This window comes from Panthera tigris, chromosome F2 (genome assembly GCF_018350195.1).
Source record: "Panthera tigris isolate Pti1 chromosome F2, P.tigris_Pti1_mat1.1, whole genome shotgun sequence".
Classification (NCBI taxonomy): domain Eukaryota; kingdom Metazoa; phylum Chordata; class Mammalia; order Carnivora; family Felidae; genus Panthera; species Panthera tigris.
Genome location: NC_056676.1, coordinates 23,539,243 through 23,566,070, shown reverse-complemented (window position 1 = coordinate 23,566,070; position 26,828 = coordinate 23,539,243). Strand labels below are relative to the sequence as shown.

At 40.2% G+C, this 26,828-nt stretch overlaps 1 long non-coding RNA gene and 1 pseudogene across 2 annotated transcripts; one reads left to right on the top strand and one right to left on the bottom strand.

The window, feature by feature from the left end:
• The first annotated feature begins 691 nt into the window (after positions 1–691).
• LOC122234996 lies at positions 692–15,262 on the top strand. Of its 2 annotated transcripts, XR_006213033.1 has the most exons (4): positions 692–1,792; positions 6,032–6,170; positions 13,419–13,730; positions 14,711–15,262. It is a non-coding gene; the product is annotated as an uncharacterized LOC122234996 (long non-coding RNA). The 2 variants fall into 2 exon arrangements; XR_006213032.1 differs by lacking the exon at positions 14,711–15,262 and having other exon boundaries at positions 13,419–14,086.
• A 7,541-nt stretch (positions 15,263–22,803) lies between these two features.
• On the bottom strand, positions 22,804–23,351 carry LOC102964031 (annotated as a pseudogene).
• Between the last annotated feature and the right edge of the window lie 3,477 nt (positions 23,352–26,828).

Here is a 26,828-nt window from a genome sequence, read left to right as displayed (position 1 = left end):
CGCACCATCACTGCACTGTCCGTACCAAGTTTTGGCAAGGACATGGAGTAATGGGAACTTTCCGACACTACTGATGGCGATGTAGAATGTGTAAGTACTTTGGAAAACTGTTTGAGAGCTTCTTTAAAAAGTTAAACACGTACCTATACTATACAAGTCAGCCATTTCGCTCGTAGGTATTTACCCAAGAGAAAAAGACTATGTCTACACAAAAACTGCGTATAAAGGTTTGTATCAAGTTTGTAAAATACCCAAACTGGAAACATCCTAAATGTCCATTAGTAGGTGATTGGATGGTCAGTGTGAAACAGGAATGAACTATTAATATATGCAACAACATTGATAAATGTCTATTATGCTGAGTGAAAGTACCCATGCAAAAAGTACCCTGTATGGTTTTATCTATATAAAATCCAAATTCATAGTGACAAAAGTCAGAAGTATTTGCCTGAAGATATGGGGTGGTGGGAACAAACTTTTGGAGGTGATGGATACTTGATTTTCTTGTTTTCCCAGATTTATATGTATATGAAAACTCATTAAATTCCACAATTTAGGGGCACCTTGGTGGCTCAGTTGGTTGAGCCTCCAACTCTTGATTTTGGTTCAGGTCATGATCCCAGGGTTGTAGGATTGAGCCCCGTGTCAGGCTCTGCACTGAGCTTGAAGCTTGCTTAAGATTCTCTCTTTCTCCCTTTTGCCCCTCTCCCCTGCTCATCCACGCTCTCCCTAAAATAAAATTTAAAAAAATTTATTTCCACACTTTATATATTAATACTTTACTGAATGTTCTACCTCAGACAGAATTAGGAGGTTTTAAGCAATAAAGGCAAAGGATGATAAAGGCCTGACGTGGAGTATAAGAAAGTGGGCAATTCAACCATAATCAACTTGCCCAAAATTATAGGTCAAAAGTGATGGAGCTGGAATTTAATCCTGAGTCTGACTGACTTCAAAATCCATGCTCTAAGTCAGTATGCCTATACTTAACATGAACCCCCATACTTTTGGCTTAGACAATTGAACAGAGAGGCTGATGACTTTCACCAATACACAAGGAGGGGAGCAGGTTTGGGGGAGAGGATATGTTTGTACTTCCTTGTAGCAGCAAATACAGTAACTTGCCTAGTGAATTAGTGAGTGGAGATGTGAGTTGAAGTTTTTAGGTGGCAACGTTAATGAAAGAGTGATGTAATCTCACTTAGTTCATGAGCTTATTTGCCTATTGACCAACAGCTGAAAAATTTAATATTTTCTAGTCTAATAACCTACCCAATGAATTAGTTACTTCTCAGCATCTTTGAAGTGAATCACCCCTGACACCTTCACTGACAGGAATTAACTCAGAAAATTACTGCACGTTTCAGCAAATCTTATCATTAGAAAGTTATTTCTTTCAAACTGAAGTCTGCTTATACGATTTATTCTAGATTGAAGTGTGTCTCCCTAAAAAATGTATGTTGAAGTCCTAACTCCCAGTAGCTCAGAATGTGACGGTATTTGGAAATGGAGTTGTCAAAGCCGTAATTAGTTAAAGTGAAGTCATACTGGATGGAGTAGGGTGGACCTTAATTCAATATGAGTGGTGTCCTACAAATTGGAGAAGACACTGAGACACAGGCACTTGGGAGAACACCACGTATCCATGCTGTGATACGTCTACAAGCCAAGGAACACCAAGGATTGCCGGGAACCACCAGGAACTGGAGGAGGCAAGGACGGATTCTTCCCCAGAGCCTTTGGAGAGTATGATCCTGCTGATACCTGATGTTGGACTTCTTACTCCAGAACTGTGAGAGAATAAATGTCTGTTGTTTTAAACCATCCAGTTTATGGTCGTTTGCTACGACGGCTCTAGGAAACTAATCACACACTCTCCCATCTTTTTTTCCCCTAGTTCTGCCTTGTGGAGACACATGGAATAAGTCCTTGTCCCTTCTCCAGATATTTCCAGATGTTTAGAACACATCTTTTTTTTTTCCAGGAGAATATCTCCCTCACTGGTTTTTTACCCGATACATTTTTAAATCCTTTCATTATTCTTTTGTAGCACCAAGATTTTCACAGATGCTTTAGAGTGTGATAGCCAGAACTGATCTTACTACTTCAAACAGTTTGACCTACAAAAAAGAATGGAATTTGCTCTCTGGTTCAGGTCAGGGATCTTCAAGCTGTTTCTCAGAGCTTTAGGAGTTCCTTGGAGGTACGCCAGAGGCACACTTGACTGTATTTCATGTAAATGAAATACACTTTTATGACCGGGTTGTTTTTGCTTGTTTGTTTGTTTGTTTGTTTGTGGGGAGAGGGGGTCCCATGTAAAGTATTACTTTTCCCATGAGTAAAAGTATTACTTATTCCCATGAGATTTTACTTTGTCTAGTTCTGCCATGCTATTTAGCCTTGTGCTTTTTTGGTTTTTTATTCCATCGTGTACCCTATTCTCTCTCCCTCTTTTTCAGTACCACCTCAAAGCATTTCTACACCTTTTCAGAATTTAACAAAGCCAATAAGGACATGAGCCTACAGCATGTTATCTGCAGCTCAGTGTGTTATTTAAACCAATTTAACTACAATCTGCTATTTTTTCTACCAAGTGTCAAGCTATTATCTCTCAGGCCATATTTCTATATAGTTTAGCAAAGAAAGATGCTGGTTATTCTGGTGAAACTCATTCTTGGTGAATTTATGCTGATTCCAAATGGTCGTTCGTTTGGTTTCTATTTTGAATAACTGAATTCTGCATACTGTTTTGTGATTTCTGATCTGTTGAAATGAACACATTCCAGTCTGTCTGTCTGTCTGTCCGTCTGCCTCTTTCTGTCTCCAGTGACCACAAGGTGAGCGTGGCTGCTGTGGGAGTGTAGGATCTCCCTTCATGAAACTACTTGCTGGTCAGCTGTAGGCAGTGCAGTTAGCTGGTTCGTTTCTCCAAGGGTAGCCCTTCAGCGTCTGCCTCAGATAGAGCCCAAATCACACTTTTCCCGAGCAGCCCCCAGCCAATAACATGGCCTGGCCATTGCTGCCCAGTGTGGGACTTCTCCAATAGATAATCCTTGGTCTAGAGCTTCCCATTAGATCAGCGAGATCTTGGCAGATCTGTGTCTCAGTCTGACGCTCCACCTACCCACATCTGCTTCCTCCCCCCTTTCCCTTCACAGGTTTCAGATCTACAGCATGGTTTGGTTTTCATAGCCTGATCTTTTTTTTTTTTTTTTTTTTAAGTAAACTACCCCCCCAACATGGGGCTCGAAATCATGACCCCAAGATCAAGTTGCATGCTCTACTAACTGAGCCAGCCAGATGCCCCTGATCCTTTTTTATCTTTCACAAACATTACACATACTCTTTACCACAAGAAACCCCAATGCCCTCCAAACTCTAGTGCTGATTCTGGGCCACCAGAATCAACAGAGTTGGCACTGAGTGTGGTCAAGAAGAAGGTTAATGAGATGGAGTTTTGAGGCCTAGTCACACTCATTGTCTCCCTGACAATGAGGACCCCATCTCAGGTGGCATTTGGGACATAGATAGGCCCTGCCACAGGTATTATGTGGCCCAGTTGCTAAAATTTACACAAGTGATGATTTGGAAGAATGCTCCATTGGGGGGGACCACCTTGGACAGTAAGTACAATGGTTCAAGCATTTGGAAAATATGGGGGAACAATGAATACAAGGACAATGAAATTGGGTGATTGTTAATAAATTGTATTATCCTCTGTCTTAGTCTGCTTGGGCCACAGTAACAAAATCTCATACGTGAGTGGCTAAAACAACGGAAAGGTATTCTCACAGCACTCAGAGAATGCAAGCAGGAACTGGCTCTTACAAGGGCACTAATCCTTTCATGCGGGCCCCACTGTCATAATCTCATCTAAACCTAATCTCTCAAAGGCTCCGTCTCCAAATACCATCACATTGGGGGTTAGGACTTCCACATATGAATTGGGAGGGGACAAGATGAACAATTGAATCCATAGCATCACCTAGAGAGGGATGATGCAAAGTTGAGGGCAGATGACAATTGAAAACTACTTCTGAACACCAGAGGGCCTCTTTGGTAACTGCCAAAGAAGGTCTTACCTCCTGCAGTGGGAGAGCAGGAAAAGCTCAAGACCAGAGTCAGCATTTAAAAGATCCTTGAGGAGGGCGCCTGGGTGCCTCGGTCAGTTAAGCCTCTGACTTCGGCTCAGGTCATGATCTCACGGTTTGTGGGTTTGAGCCCCATGTCAGGCAAGCCTGGAGCCTGCTTCAGATTCTATGTTTCCTTCTCCCTCTGCCCCTCCTCCCCTCAAAAATAAACATAAAAACATTTTTTAAAAAATAAAAATAAAACTTAAAAGAGGCTTGAGGGGTGCGTGGCCAGCTCAGTAAGTGGAACATGTGACTCTTGATCTCGGGGTTGTGAGTTCAAGCCCCATGTTGGGTGTAGCGATTGCTTAAAATAAAATCTTTGAAAAAAAATAAAAATGAAAGAGCTTTGAGCTTCGAAAATATTTGGATGCTCAGCTGGGCCGGTCTGTTATGGGAAGGTCAGGGTCCCAATTGGGCAACCAGAGACCCTGACACATGAGATAGAGACATCTGGGTGTGGGACTCCAGAGACTGTGGGTCCCTGACTCCTCTGTAATTTTAGAGCCCATAGAGAGACCCACCCTCCATATTAAGAGCTAGAATACCCTCCAGTGAGAGGACCCATCAGGGATCCTTCTTAGACTCTGCCCCCACCTCTTCTAGCTGCCCCATGCATAAGCAGGTTTAAGAAACAATAAAGTCGGGATGAATGGGTGGCTCAGTCAGTTAAGCATCCGACTTTGGCTCATAGTTCATGGTTCAAGCCCGCATTAGACTCTCTGCTGTCAGCACAGAGCCTGCTTTGGATTCTTTGTCCCCCTCTCCGCCTGCCCCTGCCCAGCTTGTTCTCTATGTCTCTTAAAATAAATACATAAACTTAAAAAGAAAAAAAAGAAATAATAAAATCTACCTGGAACATGTGGAGTCTCATAATGGAGGAAAAGAACTATCCCTTTAAAAAAAAAAAAAATTTCCCCCCAGTATTATTGAGATACAATTGGCATATAACATAAATTTAAGGTGTACAATGTAGGGGCACCTGGGTGGCTCAGTCAATTAAGTGTCCGACTCTTGATGTCAGCTCAGGTCTTGATCTCAGTGTCATGAGTTCAAGCCCTGCATTGGGCTCCACACTGGGCATGAAGCCTACTTAAAAAAAATTTTTTTTAATTTAAACATGAAATATAGACACAAAAAAACCCACAAAAACTTTAAAATTTTAAAACACAAATCATTACAATGTAATGACTTTTTATTTAGAAATTCTTTTTAATGTTTATTTTTGAGAGAGAGACAGACTGTGCGTGGGGGAGGGGCAGAGAGAAAGACACACACACACAGAATCCGAAGCAGGCTCTCAGCTATCAGCACAGAGCCTGACGCAGGGCTCAAACTCCCGAACCGTGAGATCATGACCTGAGCTGAAGTTGGACGTTCAACTGACTGAAGCACTCAGGCACCCAGGTACCCAGTGTATAATGATTTGATACACTTACATATTGTGAAATGATTAGCTCAATAGGGTTAGTTAACATTTCCATCACCTCATATAACGACCATTTCTTTTTTGTGGTGAGAATATTTAAGATCTAACTCTTAGCAACTTTCAAGTATATAACACAATATTATTAACTGTAATCATTAGATCCCAATGTACATCAAATCCCAGAACATATTCATCTTATAACTGGAAGTTCATACCCTTTGACTAACATCTCCCCATTTCTCCCACCTCCAGCCGCTGGTAACTTTCTGTTTCTATGAGTTTGGCCTTTTTAGATTCCACATATTAGTGATACCATGGAGTATTTCTCTCTTTCTCTCTGACTTACTTCACTTAGCATCATGTCCTCAAGGGCCATGCCAGTTGACACAAGTGGCAAGATCTCCTTCTTTGCTGTGGCTGAAAAAGATTCCATTTTACATACATCACAACTTCTTTATCCGTTTGTCTATAGATAATGGACGCTTAGGTTTTTTCCATATCTCATGATTGTGAATAATGCTGCGTGGAACACGGGAATGCAGATACTCCTTGAGATCCTGATTTCATTTCCTTTGGATACATACCCAGAAGTGGGATTGCTGGATCATATGGTAATTCTATTTTTTAATTCTTTAAGGAACCACTGTTCTGTTTTCCATGATGGCTGTACCAATTTACATTCCCACTAACAGTGTACAAGAGTTCCCTTTTCTCCACATCCTCGCCAACACTTGTTATCTCTTGTCTTTTCAATAATAGCCATTCTAACAGTGCAAGATGATTTCTCATGTTTTTGTTTTGTGTTTCCCTGAAGGTTAGTGATGTTAAGCATCTTTTCATGTACCTGTTGTCCATTTGTATGTCTTCTTTAGAAAAATCTGTATCTAGTTCCTCATTCTTAAGTATTTTATTGCTTTTTATATTATGAATAGAGTTGCTTTATTTCTTTTTCAGATATTTGTTATTAGTATATGGAAATGCAGCTGATTTCTTGATTTTGGATCCTGTACCTTTACTAAATTTGTTGATTAGTTAAGTTTTTTGGTGGAGTCTTTAGGATTTTCTATGTATAAGATCGTATTACCTGCAAAGATAATTTTACCATTTCCTTTTCAATTTGAATGCCCTTTATTTCTTTTTCTTACCTGATTGCTCTGGCTAGGACTTCCTGTGCTGTGTTGAATAGGAGTGGTGAGTAGGCATACTTGTCTTGTTCCTGGTCTTAGAGGAAAAGTTTTCCACCTTTCACCACTGAATATGACATTAATTGTGACATATTGACATAATATGTGGTTCTTACTATGTTGATGTACATTCCTTCTACTCCAATTTATGATAGTTTTTGTAATGAAAAGATATATTTTATCAAATGCTTTCTATTTTGATCTTTCATTCTATTAATGTGGTGTACTACATTTATCAATTTGCATATGTTGAACTGTCTTTGCATCCAAAGGGTGAATCCTATTTGATCATGGTGTGTGATCCTTTTCATGTGCTGTTGAATCCGGTTTGTTAATATGTTGTTGAGAATTTTTACATCTATGTTCATCAGTGATATTGGCCTGAAGTTTTATTTCTTGTAGTGTCCTTACCTGGTTTTGGTATCTAGATAATGCTTGCCCATAGATTTTTTGGGAAGAGTTTAAGAAGCATTGGCATTAATTCTTTAAATGTTCAATAGGCTTCACCAGAGAAACTATCTGGTCCTGGGCTTTTCATTATTGGGAAATTTTTGGTTACTGATTCAGTGTCCTTACTCATTATTAGTATGTTTGGATTTTCTATTTCTTCATGGGTTAGTCTTGATAGGTTGTATGTTTCTAGGAATGTATCCATTTCTTTAATTTATCCTATTTGTCGGCCTACAGTTGTTAATAGCAGTCTCTTATGGTCCTTTATATTTCTGTTTCATCAGTTATAATGTCTCTTCTTCCATGTCTGGTTTTATTTTAAGTCTTCTCTCTTTTTTCTTAGTCTAGCTTAAAGGTTTTTCTTTTCTTTTTTCTTTCCTTTCCTTTCCTTTTCTTTTCTTTTCAAAACATCAGCTCTTACTTTCACTGATTTTTTTCCTATTATTTTTCTGGTCTCTGTCTTGTTAATTTCTGCTCAAGTCTTCGTGATTTCCTCCCTTTTGCTAACTTTGTGGTTAGTTTGTACCTCTTTTTCTAGTTCTTTGAGGTGTAACTTGGATGTTTTATTTGAGATCTTTTTTCTGAACATACATGTTTATCACTATAAAGTTCCCTTTTAAAACTACTTTTGCTGTATTATATAAGGTTTGGTACATTATGTTTCTTTCCATTTTCATTTGTTTCAAAATATTTATTTCTTTTTGACTTCTTTTTTGATCCATCAGATTATTCAGGAGTATGTTGCATAATTTCCACATTTTTGTGAATTTTCCAGTTTTCCTCCTGTTATTGATTTCTAGTCTTATACTATTATGATCAGAAAATATACTTTGCATTATTTCATTCTCAAATTTGTTAAGACTTATTTTATGATCTGTCATAGGATCTATTCTGGAGAATGTTCCTTATGTGCTTGGCAAGAATATATATTCTGCTATTGGGTGGAATGTTCTGTACAATAGACTGTTAGGGGGCATTGGGGTGGCACAGTTGGTTGAGCATTCAACTCTTAATTTTGGCTCAAGTCATGATCTCACAGTTCATGAGTTCGAGCCCCACATCCAGCTCTGCACTGAGAGTTTGGAACCTACTTGGAATTCTCTCTCCCTCTCTCTCTGCCCCTACCCCACTCTCTCTCACTCTCAAAATAAATAAACTTAAAAAAAATAGACTTTTAGGTCTAAAGTTTAATTTGGTTTAATGCTTTTTTTTCTCTTTAAGTTAACTCTTTACCCAATTTGAGGCTTGAACTCATGACCCCAAGATCAAGAATTGCTTTACCGACTGAGCCAGTCAGGCTCACCCTCCATTTGATTTAAAGTATGATTCAAATCTGTTTCTGTACTGATTTTCTGTCTGGATGATCCCATTGTTGGAAGTGTGGGATATTGAGGTCCCATACCATTATCATATTGCCATGTATTTCTCCCTTCAGATCTGTTATTATTTGCTTCGTAAATTTAGGTGCTATGATGTTGGGTGCATATGTATTTACAATTATATCCTTTTGATAAATTCACCTCTTTATCATTATGTAATGGCCCTCTTTGTCTCTTGTTACAGTTTTTGATGTAAAGTCTATTTTGTCTGATAAAAGTGTAGCAGCTACTCTGATCACTTCTGGTTTCCATTGGCATGGAATATCTTTTTCTCTCTCTTTGAGCCTCTGTGTGTCTGTAAAGCTGAAGTGAACCTTTTTTTTAAAATATTTATTGATTTATTTTGAGAGAGAGAGTGAGTGAGCAGGGGAGGTGCAGAGAGAGGGAGAGAGAGAATCCCAAGCAAGCTCAGCACTGTCAGTGCAGAGCCCGAGGTGGGGTTTGAACCAAAAACCGTGAGATCATAACCTGAGCCAAAACCAAAAGTCAGATGCTTAACCGACTGAGCTACCCACCCAAGCACCCCTTTTTTGTACTTGACCTTTTGTAGTTGAGTCTTTTTTTTTTAATGTATTTAAATACACTCTATCTTTTGATTGGAAAATTTAATCCATTTACATTCATAGTAATTATTGATATGTAAAGACTTACTAATGCAATCTTATTGTTTTCTAGCTGTTTTGTAGTTTCCTTATTTCTTTCTCCCTCTCTTGATGCCTTTGTGAATTGATGATTTTCCACAGTGGTATGCTTTGATTCCATTCTCTTTATCTTTTGTGAATCTACCGTAGGTTTTTGCTTTGTGGTTACCATGACACTTATGTAAAATACCTTATAGATACTATAGTCTGTTTTAGGCTGGTGACAATTTAACTTCAATCATGTAAAAGTACTCCACGCTTTTACTTTCCCCCTTTTGTTTTTGGTGTCAGAATTTATCTTCTTGTATTGTGTATTTATTAACAAATTATTGTACCTATAGGTATTTTTAATACTCTTGTCCTTTAACCTCTATCCTAGAGATAAGTGGTTAACACACCATCATATTACAGTATTAGGTATTCTGCATTTGACTATATACTTACCTTTACCAGTATGTTGTATATTTTCATATGTCTTCATATTACTAATTAGTATCTTTTTATTTCAGCTTCAAGAACTCCTTTCAGCAGTTTTTGTAAAGCAGGTCTCGTGGTGGTGAACTCTCAGCTTTTCTTTGTCTGGGAAGGTCCTTTATCTCTCCTTCATTTCTGAAAGACCACTTTGCCAGCTAAACTATTCCCTGTTGATAGTTTTTTTTTTCTTTCTTTCAGCACTTTGAATATATTATCCCACTCTCTCCTGCCTGTTAAGTTTCCTGCTGAGAAATCTGATTATAGCCTTATGGTGGTTCTCTTGTAAATTAGAAGCTTCTTTCCTCTCACTGCTTTTTAAGATTCTTTCTTCCGTCTTTTATTTTTAACAGTTTTATTATAATGTGTCTTGAAGAAGATCTCTTTAAGTTGAGTTTTTTGCTGACCTATGAGTTTCATGAACTTGGATATACAAATCTCTTCTTAGATTTAGGAAGTTCTCAGTCATTGTTTCTTTAGATTCACTTACAGCCCTTTTCCCTCTCTTCTCCTTCTGGGATTCCAATAATTCACAAATCATTTCTTTCTATTGTATCCAATAGATCACGTGGGATTTCTTCACTTTTTTTCATTCTTTCCTTTTTTCTCAAGACTATGTAATTTCAACGTTCCTATCTTCTAACTCACAGATTATTTTTTCTACTTGATCCACTGCATTTTTTTTTCATTTCATTTGTTGTATTTTTCAGCTCCAGAGTTTCTATTTGGGTCTTTTTAATGATTTCTGTTTTTGTAAAAGTTCTCATTTTGTTCATGTATAGTTTTCCTGATTTTGTGCAATTGTCTTTCTATATTTTCTTGTAGCTCATTGAGCTTCTTTATTTATTTTCTTAAATGTTTATTTATTTTTGAGAGAGCCAGAGAGCACAAATGGAGAAGGGGTAGAGAGAAAGGAGGACAGAGGAACCAAAGTGGGCTCTGCATTGACAGCACAGAGCCTGATGTGGGACTTGAACCCAGGAACAGTGAGATCATGACCTGAGCCAAATCGGACCTGCGCTGAAGTCAGACCTGAGCTGAAATCGGATGCATAAAGAAGACACAAGTGCCCCTGAGCTTCTTTAAAACAACTGTTGTAGGGGTGCCTGGGTGGCTCAGTGGGTTAAGCATCCAACTCTTGATATTGGCTCAGGTCATGGTCTCAGGGTTCGAGAACTCCTCTGCGCTGACAGTGCAGAGCCTGCTTGGGATTCTCTCTCTCCCTCTCTCTCTCAAAATAAACATATAAATAAATAAATAAATAAATAAATAAATAAATAAATAAAACAACTATCTTATTTTCTTTTAAATATTTATTTATTTTGAGAGAGAGAATCCCAACCAGGCCCTTCACTGTCAGCACAGAGCCTGACATGGGGCTGGATCTCATGAACTGCAAGATCATGACCTGAGCCAAAATCAAGAGTTGGACACTCAACCAAATGAGCCACTCAGGTGCCCCTAAAATAACTATTTTAAGTCCTTAAGTCAGGTAAGTTGCAGATCTCCAATTCTTGGGGACCAGTAACTAGAAGATTATTGTGATCCTTTGGTGGTGACTTGTTTCCTTGGTTTTTCATTCTCCTTTAAGTTTTGCATTGTCATCTTTGCATTTGAAGTGACAGTCATTTCCTGTAGTCTTTACTTTCTTTGGGAGAGAAATACCTTCCATCGGCCCTGCTAGGAATTCTAAGGCTTTGTCAGATCTTTTATAGATACATCTGCTCTGTGCTTCTGGCTCTGACTTGTGGCAGAATTCTTAAGCTTCTATGCCCTCTCTCAATTCTTAAGCTTCTATGCCCTCTCTCAATTCTTAAGCTTCTATGCCCTCTCTCAATCCTGCAACACACCATGCTGACAGTGCTGACAGCATTTCTTTTGTTTGCCCTAAGTTGGAGCTCAAGCTCTAGTTTGTGGTGTCTCCCTGGCCAACAGATTCAGGCCAGCTTTCTGTGTGTGCTCACTAGCCATCTTACAAAGTTTTCTCTTACCACCATTGGAAGTGTGCATGGAGACCCAGCTACAGCACGGAGGAGATCACGGGTGAGGTATGTGGAGTGTGGGGGGCGTCCATCGTCCAGTTGAGGGGAATCCACTTGTGAAGTGTTCCCAGCTGTTTATGGGCAGGCTTCTTGATGGAGTCTGGTTTGCAATTAGTAGGATCCACTTGCCTTTAATGCCCTCCTTTGAATTACTATAGTATATGGTAGAGTAAGAGAATAAAAGACTTAAGGAAGTGAGCATGCTGGGGCGCCTGGGTGGCTCAATCAGTTAGGCATCGACTCTTGATTTCAGCTTAGGTTATGATCTCATGGTTTGTGAGTTTGAGCCCTGTGTAGGGCTCTGTGCTGGCAGCCTAGAGCCTGCTGGGATTCTGTCTTCCTCTCTCTCTGCCCCTCCTCTGCTTACTCTCTCTCTCTCTCTCTCAAAATAAATAAAAATAAAAAAGAAGTGAGCATAAAAGAAATAAAAGTAAAAAAGAAGTGGAGTGGATGTTATGTGAGATCAGAAGACTCCCGAGAGCATTATATTCCATGAGAGGTCCTGGAGGACAAATGATCACAAGGCCATCATCTTAAGGTGCAGGTGAAGGGGGCAGTAGAATCATTAGGAAGTTCAGTGGTGTCTCCTCTGCAGGCCAGGGCAAGCCCTTGGAGAGACTATGCCAAAACTTGGATTGTTGCTGGCAACTGGGATGAGGGAGGCCCAAAGCAACATAAAGCAGGTGGTGGTACATAACTGCCAGAAGCCAGAATTTTAATAACTCTGGATCAGATTTGCAGCCAAGGGGGCTTGCATTGCAGAGTTCTGGACAGGGTTGGAGCAGAGTCCCAAAGGGGCAAAACAGAAGCAACCAACAAGGATACTACTCAGTACATATAATTAAAAGAAAGTGAAATTAGATGTAATGCACAGCATGGTGATTATAGTTAATAACAGTGTATCATATTCTTGAAATTTGCTAATAGTAGATCTCAAGTGTTGTTACCACACACACACATACACATGCACATGCACACGCAAATGGTAAAAGGTGATGGATGTGTTCATCAGTTTGGTCATGTTAATCATTTCATAATGTATATAAATATCAAAACAGCACATTGTGCACTTTAAATATATACAGTTTTTATTTGAAATAAATAAAGGAAGAAACGCAAGAATGGTTGAACAAGAGGCTGTGTAGTCAGCTCAGCAAAATTACAATGATCTTGCCATGTTTCTAGGCAAGAAACAGTATTTAGATCAAGGACTCATTGACTGCAGGCGAAAGAACACTGCAGCACCATGGTTAGAATATACTATAATGATTTCCGCGGTTCTTCCCCAAAGGTACATACTCAGATGATATTATTTACTCCAATGATTATACAGTGAAGAAAGGGGAAACTCAGACATTTCTAGGGCTGTTGAACACAAGGGGCCTAAAATGTCTTCTTGGTTCCCCTATCAGGGAGGGGACAAATGAGGAGCCAGGCAATAAATAGGGTCCTTGGCAACTTCCGGTTCATAGTGGGTCCACTGGGTCTGCACTCTGTGGTTAGTCTTCCATACCTGGATATTTGGCTGGGATTGTCATATTTGACAGTTGAAGTAAACCTTATACCGAGTCTGCCTACCGGGGGCCAAACCCATCATGTTAGGTAAAGCCAAGTAGAAGTCTCTGATACTGTCCCCCACCACTTTCCCAAAATTGAGTATATATATTTTAAATTACAATCTTTTATATCTAGCCAAGATGAAGTAACAAGGACCCATTTAAGGAACTAAAAGAACTGAAGTAACTAAAAAGCTACATGAAATATACCAAACAACAGTTTCAAAAACACTGGCTATCAGGAGAGGAAGGACAGTGGTCCCTGGAAGAAGAGAAACACATGTGGTGAGCCCTACAATTGCTGGAGCTTCCTGCCAGGGCGGTGTTTCCAGTCTGCTGTGCCCAGAGGGGGAGCCAAGTGGAGCCCGACCATCTTCCTGAGTTGAGGAGACAAAGCTGGAAATCAATGGAGGCCCAGGGTGGCTGGAGTTCTCAGGTGCAAATACTGGTGAGTAGAGACCATTGCAGAGACAGCATGCCAGGGAGCCCCAGGTGGTGTCCGGCAAGTCTTCAGCATGTGAGGAAACACTCAGGCTGAGGAAAGAACCACCCAAAAGGAGCAACTTGCACAGATCACAAAAAGCTGGGAAGAGCCTGTGTTCCCACCAGCCAGAGTGGAAAGCCTTGTCATTCATGGGGCATAGGATGGAATATTCAGAAGAGTATTGCCTAAGTAGTGAGGAAAGATTAATCCTAGACTAAACACTGCTCCAAAAAGCAGTGCCCACCTCAAAAAGCATAAAGAGTACGTTTCAAGAGGATCAAACTCTTCCCAAGTAACTTAACTGCATTGCAGAACAAAGCTTTAGAATATTTATAGAAATAAATATCATGTTTATATTTGTGTGTGTGTGTGTGTGTGTGTGTGTGTGTGTCTCCAGCACCCAACAATCCAATGGTGGGAAAATCACTACGTTGGGCCCCTTTTGTCCTGGAAAAACATTATGGGTTAAATTGTGTCCCGTCTAAATTCATATGTTGAAGTTCTGACCAGCAGTGCTTCAGAACATGACCTGATTTACAGATAGTCTTTACAAAGGTAATCAAGTTAAAATAAGATCAGTACAGTAGGGTCCACCTCAATATGATTGATGTCCTTTAGAAAGGGGATATTTGGACCGAGAGACACACAAAGGGGGAAGACAATGTGAAGACATAGGGAAGAAACGCGAACATAAGGATGGTCATCTGTGAGCCAGGGAGAAAGGCCTGGAAGGGGCCCTTTCCTCACTGACCTCGAAGGAACCACCTCTGCAGACACTTTGATTGCAGACTTGTAGTCTCCAGAACTGGGAGACAATTTCTCTTGTTTACCCAATTTGTGACACTTTTTTATGGCAGCCCTAGGAAACTGCTACAAAGGACAAGACTTTGTTTTCACCAGAGTAACACTTATTCTGGGTATTGGTTTACCTTTTCTGCCAGCAGAGTCAAGCAGCCAGCAGCACTACATGGTGTCTTATAGAGTCCCTGATCCACAGGCATGGATTCCAAATAATGTGGTATCTGATCAGGAGACCCACTTCACAGCAAAGGAGGTATGGGAATGGGCCCACGACCATGGAATCAACCGGCCATATCCCAGATGCACCATCCAGAGGTAACTGGCCCGAGAGTGCATCACAGCAGCATACTGGAGGGACAGCTGATGTATCAATTTGGAGGCAATGGTCTGTCTGCAAAGATGGGTGCTGTCTTCCAGGATGTTTGTATATGCACTTCAATCAGTAACTTCTATATGGGGCTCTGTCTCTGATAGGAAGAATACATAGGTCCTGGAATCCGTTTTTGCCGGGGGACATAGCACAAGTCCCATTATACCCCAAGTTATAGCTACTGTCTTAACACTTTGGATTCTTTGTATTCAGGAACAGGCTGGCAAGGAGGCCATCTTGGCTGGAGTAATTGACCCTGATATCCAGACCAGGAATGTCAAATAGACCCAAGGCAGTCTCTTACGGATTTAGACTAAAAGAATACATTCTCATTTTTCTTGAGCATATTTTTCCCCAAGAAGTAATATTAAAGTTATTTTTGTATTATTATTAAAGTTCTTTGGTGATAACTCCTAGATAAGAACGTAGTTTCTTTTTCAGAAGAGAATTTTTGGAGAACATTGCCTTCTGCAGTTCATGGGAAGAATTGAGTGTCAATATATACAACTGGACATGAACAAAACAATACAACTGGAAATTTTACTTAAGTCATGGAAATTTGCTTGACTTTGAGCTTGAAGTAAAAAATATGCTTTCTAACTTCTTTACCCCCAGTTTTTTGCATATGGCCGGCTGTTAAGCAAAAAATTCAGTAAATGGGGGTGCCTGGGTTGCTCAGTCAGTTAAGCACCCAACTCTTGATTTCCATTCAGGTCATGATCTCAGGGTTTCTGAGATCAAGCCCCACGTTGGGCGCCATGCTGGGCATGGAGTCTGCTTGAAATTCTCTCCCTCTGCCTCTGCCCATTCCTGGTCGTGCTCTCTTTTTCAAGAAGAAAAAAAAAATTATTAAAAAAAAAAACCCTCAGTAAATATTTGCTAAATAAGTGATTAACAAAAGTTCTGAGCCTAAGTTCAGAGTTTCCCATTATTCTCATTTCAATGTCCCTGAAATTGCCTCTTTAGCTCCAACTTTTATGTGGCCAAAGTGTTTCCTCCATTCACAAAGCTGAAGAGTCTTTAAAAAATTTTTTTTCATTATTTTTTATCATTCTGTTTATTTATTATTTATTTATTTATTTTTATTATTTTGTTTTATTTTAATTTCAGTATAGTGAACATACAGTGCTATATTAGTTCCAGGTGTACAATATGGTGATACAACAATTTCATACATCACCCAATGCTCTTCACAGACAAATGCCCTCCTTAATCCCCATCACCTATTTCACCCCACAGCCCCCTGGTAACCATCAGTTTGTTCTCTAGAGTTAAGAAAGGGAGACTTTCATGAGCTCATTCGTGCCTTCCAGTAACAGAAAGGAAAGAGATTCTGTTTTATATCTTTGTCTCTTTAAGAAAAAATTATGACTTGGTTCAATACAGCATTACTGAGTGTTAAATCAGTTCAACTCAATCCCCTTCCAGTAAGATTTGGAATGGAGTCAGAATTCATACTTTAGGGGAATAAAGCTCCCCCAGATGATTCTGACACACAGCCAGGTTTGAGGATGACTGTTTTAACTCACTTCCAAGTTTCTTAGGTTACCAGAAATGTTATTTCTCTTTCGAACATCAGTCTAGGAAGTTGCAAGACAAAGCAATTTTCAGCTGTAACTCAGTATCAGGAGGATAAACATTTGTCAGGGAGACTACAGCAAGGGAACAACAGCAAAATGTACATTTTTTTTTTTTTTTTTGCAGAAAGAGGGGAAATAATTTAAAAATTAAGAGGAACTACAATTCCTATTTAGAATAAATAATAAATGGGCTCATGACCCATTTATTGTTTTGAGAGAATTGTTTTGAGATCAGTGACAGATCTCCCAGTCATCAAAAAGAAATTTCAGATTAGAATAGTTTTACACTTGTAAATATCCTTTCACATTTCAAGCTGGACCTGGGCCTTGCATTAGGGCTATTTTTGTTTTAAATAAAGCAGCTAAAACTGTTTGGTTTCTGAAACAGAAGAGTCTGGAGTGGTAGTGGCTTCATAACAGCGGGAGGCAGGCTCAAAGAGGGTAGGTAGGGCCGTCTTCCCTTCTGTGTGGCTTTATTCTACAGGCAGATTCTCTCCAAATGGTGGGGAAGAGGGTCACTGACAGTTACATCTTCCCAGCCTAGTGACTCCAAGAAAACAGGTCTCTTCTCTAGTGTTTGCATGGTTATCTTAGAGCTGACTATGCTTGGTCTTTTTTGGATTGTAGTTTGTAGCACACCTCAATCATCACTGAGGGCAGGGTAGTGGGGGACTTTGGTAGGCCTGGGTCTCATGACTGCCCCTGTGACCATGAGTTCACAACCCCATCAGGACCATATGGAATTGGCAAAGAGTTTCCCAACATAATGAAAATGAAGTTGGGGTTTTAATGGGCAGAGAAAATCTGCAGGATTGTTTGTATGGCAGATAAGAGATACGAATTTGTGCATGGAGTTAATCTAAAATATTTCAGTCTGTGAGACTGTAGACCAACGTTTTAGGTGTTTTTTTTCAATGTTTATTTTTGAGAGAGAGAGAGAGAGAGAGAGAGAGAGAGACAGAGTGGGAGTGGGAGAGGGGCAGAGAGAGGAGGAGACACAGAATCTGAAACAGGCTCCAGGCTCTAAGCTGTCAGCACAGAGACTGATGTGGGCTCGAACTCACAAACTGTGAGATCATGACATGAGCCGAAGTTGGATGCTTAACTGACTGAACCACCAGGTGCCCCTAGATCTTTTTTTTAATGTTTATTCATTTATTTTGAGAGAGAGAAAGAAAGGGAGAACACAAGTGGGGGAAGGGCAGAGAGAGAGGGAGAGAGAGAATCCCAAGCAGACTTCGTGCTCTCAGCACAGAGCCCAGAGTGGGGCTTAAACACATGAACCATGAGATCATGACCTGAGCCGAAATCAAAGGTGGGACACTTAACCAGCTCAGCCACCCAGGCACCCTGGTTGTGGATGAATGTTAATATGAATGAATGGACACCTGGGGAGTGGGGAGGGAGGCAGCAGGGAAGCACTTGAAGGCAGCCCTGCCATGGCTAATGGCTATGTCTTTTTAACTTTTTCTTGAGATATAATTGACATAACATTGTGTTATTTTCAGGTGTACAAGTATGACCAATATACGTATACATTATGAAATGATCAACGTAAGTCTAGTTAACATTCATCATCACACAGTAACAAATTTTTTTCCTTGTGATGATAACTTGTAGGGATCTGTTCTCTTAGCAACTTTCAAATATGCGATACGGTATTAACTATAGTTACTGTGCTGCATGTTACATCCCCAAGGCTTTCTTATTTTATAACTGGAAGTTATATTGTATTATACCATATGGGGAGGGAAGTAGGGGGTAGGCAAAATGAGTGAAGGTGATCGAAAAGTATAAATTTCTGGGGCGCCTGGTGGCTCAGTCGGTTCAGCGTCCAACTTTAGCTCAAGTCATGATCTCACAGTTTGTGGGTTTGAGCCCCGCATCAGGCTCTGTGCTGACAGCTCGGAGCCTGGAGCCTGCTTTGGATTCTGTGTCTCCCTCCCTCTCTGTCCCTCTCCTGCTCTCTATCTCTCTCTCTCAAAAATAAATAAACATTTTTTTAAAAAGTATAAATTTCTCCAGTTATAAAATAAATAAGCCCCCATCACTTACCTCTGACAACCACAAATCTGTTTTCTGTATCTATGAGTTTGGCTTTTTGGGTGTTGTTTTTCTAGATACCACATGCAAGTGAACTCATATGGTATTTGTCTTTCTGACTTATTTTACTTAGCATAATGCCTTCCAGGTCCATCCATGTTGTCACAAATGGCAAGATTTTGTTCTTTTTTTATGGCTGAATAATAGTCCATTATATGTATCACATTTTCTTTATCCATCCATTAGGCTGCTTCCATGTCTTGGCTATTGTAAATAATGCTGTAATGAACATGCATATTCTGGTATCTTTATATATATATATTTTGTTGTTGTTGCTGCTGTTGTTGTTCTATACTCAACATGGGGTCAGAACTCATGACCCCAACAACAGGAGTCACATGCTCTAGCAACTGAGCCAACCAGGCACCCCTGCAGGTATCTTTTTGGATTAATGTTCTCATTTCCTTTGAATGAATATCCAGAAGTGGAATTGCTGCTGGATGATATGGTAGTCCTTTTGTTGTTGTTGCTGTTTTTCTGAAGTATACTTGACATACAATGTTACATAATTTTCAGGTGTATAACATAGTGGTTCAACAAGTATTTAAAGTATAAAGTGATTATACTTTATGCTGCACTCTCCGTAAGCGTAGCTGCACCATCTGTCACAACACAACCATTATTACAATACCGTTGACTATATTCCTTATGCTGTGCCTTTATTTCTGTGACTTATTCACACCATATCTGAAAGCCTTTACCTCCCACACTCTTCACTCATTTTGCCCATCGCCTTCCTGCTAGTTTTATTTTTATTTATTTAGTTAGGGTTTTTTTTCAATGTTTATTTATGTATTTTTGAGAGAGAGAGAGAGAGAGAGAGAGAGAGAGAGAGAGGCAGAAAGGAGCAGAGAGAGAAGGAGACAAAGAATCCCAAGCAGGTTCAACCTGTGAACTGTGAGATCATGACCTGAGCCAAAACCAAGAGTCAGACGTTTGACTGAGCCACCTATGTGCCCTTATTTATTTATTTATTTATTTAAGAGAGAGAGAGAGCATGCAAGTTCGGGAGAAGGGCGGAGGGAGAGAGAGAGAGAGAGAGAGAGAGAGAGAGAGAGAATCTCAAGCAGGCTCCACACTCAGCTCAGAGGCCAACATGGGGGCTCAATCCCATAACACTGGGATCATGACCTCAGCCAAAATCAAGAGTGGGGTGCTCAACCAACAGAGCCACCCAGGCACCCCTAATTTTTTTAAAGTAATCTCTATGCCCAGTGTAAGGCTTGAACTCACAACCCCAAGATCAAGAGTCACGTGCTCTACCCACCAAACCAGCCAGGAGCCCCTGTTTTCAATTTTTTAAGGAAATAGTGGCTGCACAAATTTACATTTCCACCAACAGTGCACATGTTTCCCTTTGCCATTTCTTGTCGTTTTGATAATAGCCATTCTAACAGGTATGAAGTGACATCTCATTGTAGTTTTGATTTGCATTTCCCTGATAATTAGGGATGTTGAGCATCTTTTCATGTACCTGTTGTTCATCTGTGTATCTTCTTTGTAAAGATTCAGATCCTCTGCCCATTTTATTTATTTATTTGTTTATTTATTTATTTATTTATTTATTATTTTTTTAATGTTTATTGACTTTTGAGAGAGAGAGCGCAAACCGGGAATGGGAAGAAAGAAAGACAGGGAGACACAGAATCCGAAACAGGCTCAGGCTTTGAGCTGTCAGCACAGAGCCTGACGTGGGGCTCAAACTTGGGAACAGCAAGATCATGACCTGAGCCAAAGTCGATCACCCAACCAACTGAGCCATCCAGGTGCCCCTCTGCCCATTTTTAAATTGGATTGTTTGTTTTTTTGCTGTTGAATTGTATGAGTTCTTTATGTATTTTGGCTATTAACCTTTCATCAGATACATGATTTGCAAATATTTTCTTCCATTCAGTATGTTGCCATTACGTTTTATTAATGATTTTCTTTACTGTGTTATTCCTTTCTTATAATCATTTTTTGATATTAGTAATTGCCTCTTTAATATTTTTACTTGTTATATTCCTAGTGCATAGAAAGAATCCCTGACATATAGTAAGAATTCAATAAATATTTTTAAAATAATGAATGTAATTGCTTAATTTTGTAGATACTGATCACTAATTCTTCCCCTGACAATACAGTTTTCCGCATGCTTGAAAAGTTTCAGAGAGGGGTGCCTGGGTGGCTCAGTCGGATGAGCATCTGACTTCGGCTCAGGTCATGATCTCATCAGTTGATGAGTTTGAGCCTTGTGTTGGACTCTGTGCTGACAGCTCAGAGCCTGGAGCCTGCTTCCGATTCTGTGTCTCCCTCTCTCTCTGACCCTCCCCTGCTCATGCTCTGTCTCTCTCTGTCTCAAAAATAAATAAACATTAAATTTTTTTTTAAAGTTTCAGAGAAAGTATCAATCAGCACATTCTAGGTCATGCTCTGATAACGAATTACCCCCAAATGCCAGTGATTTTCTAGAGCAACATTGTTTGTTTGTTTGTTTGTTTGTTTGTTTTTCTCATGATATAAATCTGCCACAGGTTGGCTGCATACTGTCTTCACTCCTGAGACCCAATGAAGAGCATCCTCTGTGGAACATGGCTGGTCTGTGGCAGGCGGCAAAGGACATGTGGCAGACTGGCTCTTAGTGTTTCTACTATGAAGTTATTTATCACTTTCACTCACAATGTAATGAGCCAAATAGGTCCTTGGCTAAGCTTGACATAATGAGGCAGGGATCTATATTCTTAGAAAGGGGCTCTGGAAGGAAGGGCATCATGGGGAGAACCACTATATTTGTGGCAGAGAAATAGAGTCTTTCACAGTTAATGCATCAGATCCATTTTCTCTAGGAGAAAAGTCCTCCATTCTCCTTTGATGTGGATTGTTTGCTTTATGGGCCTGCTCCACAGCTGTCATGCAGGGACTTCCCTTTACTATCATCTTGGAAAATCCCTTTGTGTATCACGTATATTGGTTCTCTGTTTACTGGATCTAGGTCTTTCTCTTTGTTTTACTTTCTCACTTGCCTGCATTCTCCTAGTAGAAAGAGAAAGCAGATTCATGAGGTAAATTTTGAGACCATTCAGCCTTAAAAATGTCTTTACCCTCAAACATGATTAATAGTTTCACTAAGCATAGAATTCTAAGTTGATAATTTTTTCTTGGAATTTTTTGAAGGTATGTCTTCATTAACTTCCAGATTTCAACTTTTTTTTTTTTTGAGAGGCCAACACTATTTTTGAAATAATTTGTTAATGTTTATTTATTTTTGAGAGAGAGGGAGACAGAATCTGAAGCAGGCTTCAGGCTTTGAGCTGTCAGCACAGAGCCCAATGTGGAACTCAACATGGGGGTCGAACTCACAAACCACGATATCATGACTTGAGCCAAAGTTGAACGTTTAACTGACTGAGCCACCCAGGCATCCTTAGAGGCCAATAGTATTTTTTTCTCATTCTTTTTTTTTTTTTTTTTAATTTTTTTTTCAACGTTTTTTATTTATTTTTGGGACAGAGAGAGACAGAGCATGAACGGGGGAGGGGCAGAGAGAGAGGGAGACACAGAATCGGAAACAGGCTCCAGGCTCCGAGCCATCAGCCCAGAGCCTGACGCGGGGCTCGAACTCACGGACCGCGAGATCGTGACCTGGCTGAAGTCGGACGCTTAACCGACTGCGCCACCCAGGCGCCCCTTTTCTCATTCTTTTATTTGTGATATGTTCCCACTCTGGAAGCTTTTAGACTATTTTTTAATGACTGAAGTACTAAATTTCACAATAATGTGCCTTTAAATGGGTCTTTTTTCATTCATTGTGTGGGGTGCTTCAAAATAAGTAAATAAACCTTAAAAAATAGCATCCAGTTCTTTTTTTAAATTATGTATTTATTTCTTCATTCATTCATTTATTTATTCATTTATTTATTTAATTTGAGAGAGAGAGAGAGAGAGAGAGAGAGAGAGAGAGAGAGAGAGAGAATATGCATGAGCCAGGAGGGGCAGAGGGAGAGAGAGGGAGAATATCAAGCAGACTCCATGCTCAGCACTGAGCTTGATGTGAGCCTGGATCCCACAACCCTGGGATCGTGACCTGAGCTGAAATCAAGAGTCAGCCTCTCAACCAACTGAGCTACCGGGTGCCCCTATTTAAAAAAAAAAAAAAAAAAAAATATTTTTTCTTTTTTTAGTTTATGCCTTTATTTGACAATCATTGGTTAGTTCTCATCCACATTAACTGTCTGTAGATTTTTTAAGGTGGTGACAGGTACATAGATAACTAACGTAAAGAGCTTGTTTGGCGAATCTTCATCCTCCTTACATTTTCTGGACAACCGCATGTGGATACAGTATGGAACATTCCTTATTCATTTGGCTCAGACAGCATTGTTGAGCACTGACTGGTGTGAATGTGCATGTCTTGAGTCCTCATTTCCTTCATGGCAAATTTCCAGATCTCTGCGAGTGTCTTCTTGAAACCCACTCCATAGGTGTGCTTGTGAATAATGCTAGTATGAGTAACAAGAAATATTTCTTCTTGCATAAGCTTATATCAGCGCGGATAACCATTGGTGGTATATTCTCTGGTCACTACCTCGTTGATGGTGGAATGGCCCTTCTTCTTCTGGCCACCCTTCTTTGTGGGAACCATTCTGCCAGGCCCTGGTTGGAAAGGAAGCAGCATCCAGTTCTTTTAAAGGATACAATATATTCTCTAAACTTTGATGAATAACTAAAAACAAACAAACAGGGGCACCTGGGTGGCTCGGTTGAGCATCTGACTCTTGATTTCAGCTCAGATCATGATCTCACAGTTCATCAGTTTGAACTCTATATCAGGCTCTGTGCTGTCAGTATGGACCCCACTTCGGGTCTTCTGTCTCCCTTTCTCTTTGACCCTCCCCAACCTCAAAAAGAAACATTAAAAAAATTAAAAAAAAAGAAGTATGAGCCACATGTTTTATATGTGTGTGTGTATATATATATGTGTGTGTGTGTGTGTGTGTGTGTGTGTGTGTGTGTATATATATACACACACACACACACACACACACACACACACATATATATATATATATATATATATATATATATATAATCAGTTGGTGGACATGTGTTATTATACATTTGACCAAATCCATAGAAAGTACAATACAGTGAACCCTAATATAAACTATGGACTTTGGATGATAATGATGTGTCAATGTAGGTTCATCAGTTGTCATAAATGCGCCACTCTGGTGGGGGATGTTGATAATGGAGGAAGCAATGCTTGTGTGATGACAGAGGGCATATGGGAAATCTCTGTATCTTCCACTTAATTTGCTAAGAACCTAAACCTAAAAAACTAAGTCTTTTTTGGGGGGGTACCTGTATGGCTTAGTCAGTGGAGCATGTGACTCTTGAACTCAGGGTTGTGGATTCAAGCCCCGTGTTGGGTGTAGAGATTACTTAAAAATGAAATCTTAAAAATATTAAGTCTGTTTTTAAAAAAATGATCAGTTAAGGGGCGCCTGGGTGGCTCAGTCGGTTAAGCATCTGACTTCAGCTCAGGTCATGATCTCACGGTCTGTGAGTTTGAGCTCTGCTTCAGGCTCTGTACTAACAGCTCAGAGCCTGGAGCCTGCTTCAGATTCTGTGTCTCCCTCTCTCTCTGCCCCTCCCCTGCTCACACTCTGTCTCTCTCTCTCTCTCAAAAAATAAACAGTAAAAAAAAAAAGATCAGTTAAAAAAAAAGATTAGTTGATAATTAAAGATATAGGGAGAAATTAGCAATGTAAATGACCTTTCTTGTTTTACCAGAAATCTGCCAACCTAGGTGGGAATTGGAGCCTTTGGCTCCATCTACAGGCAGAGTCCCTCTGTGTCTAAGTCTCTGTGCCTTAATGTTTCCCAAAATATGCTCCATAGATGTGCTCCCTGCCAAAAAGTTCCTATGGTCATATAAATTTAGGAAACAGAACATGTCCTTTTCCTTCTTGGAGACACCAACCATACTGGCAGAAAAAAGGCTCTGAGGAATCCTACAGTAAAGAAGCTTTAGCTTTATTGAACTCACAGCTTCTTAGACATATTTTATCAAAGAATCCTGTCCTCACATAAAAGCTATGCATGTCTATTGAAATGATGCCATGGAATTACAGTTCATGATATTTTGGATCAGTCCTATTTATGGTCTGGCATTTGGGAATTCATAGGTCAAATGTTTCCATACTTGATATTGTTAATCCTGTTTTAAATGGCTTCTGGCTTTGTATTCTGAATTTAGAGGCTCCAAGGGTAATTCTGACAGTATTCATTAGGCCTGCCGCAGCCCTATTCAAAGGAATGCTGGGAAAAGGGAAAACTGTGCCCTGATAAGATCTAGTGATGAGGGTTTTCAATCCTTTAGTCTGTAAGGAGGAGACAGACAGGACAGACACTCACTGAATGGAAGTAGAAAAGTGGGGCTAACATGGGAGTGGGGTGGGAGGGGTTAGACCATTTCTGATGTAAGGGTATTAAGCAAACCACCAACTGGCTTAAGGAAATTGACTGGCCCCCCAGCACAGAGACCATGTGCTCACAATTTTGGGTAGCTCTACACAGAAGCCCCAGCTGAGGGCCAGCGAGGCTGGAAATTCAGGGCATCTTCTGCTCACTCCCTTTTCCTTGGCATAAAGATGATACCTAATCAACAACACTTGTGCTTATGGAGCTGTGTCCAGCTGGAGGGGTACATTTAAAAAGGTCTCTTAAAGGCATTTGTGACATAAGAAGAAATACATAGTTGGTCTCTGCCTCCAGTTCCTGACACAGAGCTCCTAAAATCCTTGTAATTTCCTGAGTGATAGGTGAGATAGGAGCATTTTTTGTTATAATATTTAGTCTTCCCCGCCACGAGAGCTTCTAAGATACTTGGAATCTACAGAGGGTAGAGGAAAAAGAGTCTATACCTACCAGCGACAGTGAGGCCTGCCAGTGTATTAAGAAATCTTCTGGTGTCACTCTGCACCCCCGACACTGTGTGGAGCCAGCCAACTTGAAGTTTGGGAAGAGAAAGGATGAAAGGTTTGCAGATGAAGAACATTTGATTCCTAGGTGTCCACATGGTCCCTAATGGATGAAGCACCATCTATGCTGCAATTTGCTAAAGGTAAAAGTTACCGATGAGTTTAGAGATGGATACAGCTCCCTGGGAGTTGTTTTACTGGATGCATAAGAAAATGCAATCCAATGAGCAAAAGGTAAAATATACGATCCCTTGGTTACTGTTACCCATGATAACTAAGATGGTGTTAAAACAGAGCGCTGAGCTGAGCCTTGATGCTAGATCAGGCTCAGATTTCTGTTTGATCTGAGCTTAGGCCACTGGCCTCAAAGCCCCCCTCAGAGGGAAGAACTACGCAGGCACAGCAGAGAGTGCCTCTAAGACCTCTGGCCACCAGTAAGATAGTCCACATTAGAAGGGGGCAAAAGCAGGAAATGACTGAAAACAGGGAGTATAGGGTGGCAGGGTGCCATTTTGTGGGCGGGTATCGTCATTCTCTTGAAGACCCTTTATCAAAATGGATTTTCAGGGTAATTTATGGGGAGTGGCTTTGGTTTTGAATGCTGTAGATGGAAGAGCAGGTCTGGGTTCATACAGGACCCACAGCTACTAATGAAGAATCACAGATGGGTGTACCTGATCCAGACACTTGTTCCTGAGGGAACAGCTAGCCTCATTTACTGGATGAAGGCCACTATAAGATCTGTTCACCCTGAGAAGGGAGCCTACCCAACTTTCTCTATAAATGCAAGTGGAACACCATAGAAGAAGCAGCTGATATGTTTCATATGCAAGCCATGTAGGACTGGCTTCATGATAATCAGGATATTCACTTACTAAAAATGCCCATTATCCAAGTTATGGTAAACGCTGTGCTTGAGGGAGCCGCCTTCACAGGGGCACCCCATTATAAGAGTAGTGCTGCATAACTAAGCAACAGTCTAGAAGCCTTGTGGAATTTGCTGTCTTAAGCTTCCCCTCATTAGTCTTACAGATGCTTATTAAACTATTAGTTAACAAGAGAATGGGAGAGGCGAGGGAAGAGTCCAAAGCTGGTTTTAGGAAGATGAAAAATTTAAAATGGCTACTAAGAAATAAGGTGGATAAAGGAAAGAAATATTGATAGGGGTGAAGAAAAGAGACAAAAGAGGTCAGTCAGGACACCTGGCTGGCTCAGTCAGAAGAGCATGTCCCTTTTGATCTTGGGG